This window comes from Propithecus coquereli, unplaced genomic scaffold, assembly GCF_000956105.1.
Source record: "Propithecus coquereli isolate 6110/MARCELLA unplaced genomic scaffold, Pcoq_1.0 Scaffold89, whole genome shotgun sequence".
In the NCBI taxonomy this organism is placed as follows: Eukaryota; Metazoa; Chordata; class Mammalia; order Primates; family Indriidae; genus Propithecus; species Propithecus coquereli.
Genome location: NW_012155173.1, coordinates 1,556,569 through 1,558,572, shown reverse-complemented (window position 1 = coordinate 1,558,572; position 2,004 = coordinate 1,556,569).

Below are 2,004 nucleotides of genomic sequence, written 5' to 3'. Positions count from 1 at the left end.
TATAGAAGAAGATGAAAGAGAAGAAGAGGTGGGAGGGAAGAAGGATGGAGTCCCATCACGGGGAAAGGATGAGAGATAATGTTCTCCAAGAAGGAAAAAGTAGCAAAGACTGTAGATTTATCCATTATGAGGATAAGAATGTAATAACATAAAGAGTCCATTTTCTTCCAAGCAAAGCAAAACTATTTTAAAGTAATTATATGAATAAGAATAATAAGCAGTGGTAGTACTCTTGTTGGCTGATTTCTTCAAGCATTCATCTCTGTACCTGTCCTATTTTCCAATATCTCAACATTGCTCCAATTATAGCCCAAGCACTATGGATCCTGTTCAGGCAACTTTAAGGGATAAAGGATGCTGATGCTAGGGAAAGACAGAGGGGAAAAATTCTTTTAGGAGAGATATGAAGATACACACGAAGACAGCACATGAACATCTCAAGACAGTAAAGTAAATTGAAATCTGGCAAGAACAAAAACAAAAAGAAGAATCCCTGGAAAGGGACAGATAAGCGCCTCAGGTTTCTCACTTCCCACTTGGAGCTTCAGGGACATCTAGAGTCATGGGGGAAAGAGAGAGCTAGAGTGCCAAGCCCCAGCCCTGCTTATTCTTAACTTGCCTCTTTGATGAGAGCACCAAAAGACAAATTCAGAGTCTTTAATAGGCTTTTTTTTGATACATAATAGATGTACATATTTTCTGTGCACATGTGATAGATAATTTGACATAGTCATATAATGTGTAAAGACCAAATCAGGGTAATTAGTATATCCATCACCTTAAATGTTTATCTTTCTTTATGCTAGGATCATTTGAATTATTATCTCCTAGCTATTTTGAAATGTACAATAGATTATTGTTAACTAAAGTCACCCTACTCATCTAACAAACTATGTTAGGAATACGACCTATTTAATGCATTCTTGATCTAAATTCTATTTCTAATCTGTTCTGTTCTGTCCCCGCCTTGGGTTGATGAAGCACATAGGTCGAATCTCAGATATGTAAATAAGAACCTCCTTTTTTATTGTCTCAAAAATAGATCCTCCAAATTCTCACAAAATAAATTAGGTCCTCTGTCACACATCTTGCACATAGGAACCATAAAACGTTTCTCCATGTTGCACGACTATTCTCGGTCTTCAAGTTTCCACTAAAACATGTAGATAAATTTTATATGTTATGATTGACAAATCCTCCACCCTGTTGCTTCCTTTGACTATAATATTTGTACCTCGTCATACTCTCTTTGGTCGCCTTGGTGTCAATATCATACTATTTTCTTTAAGAGGATTATGATTTATTATTTTCTATTCCTTTTCCATTTACTCTGAGGGTGGGGTATAATCTTAGTCTCACCTTTTCTCTGTATCTAACATCATACACCAAAGTTAGGAAGTCTGGGCAGAGTTGCACTCCCTCTTGCCCACATCCTTACAAAATTAGGAATCCTCTTTTCACCGTGTTTTATACAAGCCTTTCTATAAGGAAGCTCATCACAATGAAGCAGCATTACTTACATCCTCTCACTCTGGGACTCTACCAACCCCAGGAGCCTCCAATTGTGTTCACATGAAATATTAATTGGAATGGGCTGAGCCCTTCCACCTTTGTTATCAAATGGGACTGTGACTCAAGAGCTTGTTCATTCACCTCCCTTATACCTAGATCTCACTGAGGCAAAACCCATAAAACTTCTTAAAACAATTGTGCCTGAAGGGAAGGTCTAGCCTTTGGGGGATACCATAGCCTCGTATAACATCAACAGACAGGCAAGGAGAAACCCCAAGGGGAAGCCAATTCCCATTTCATCATCTCAATAAGCCATCTTTCCTAACCTATTCTTTCTGTAGTTATTGAGTGTTTGCTATTAATTCAAACATCTTAACTCACCTGAACTAGTAGTGCAAGTCATGAGGCTTTGCAAGATAGCAATGGGACAACCCTGACCACTGTTACCATGTTTCCATCCTGCTCGTCAATGATTTTCTCATTTCCTGTCCT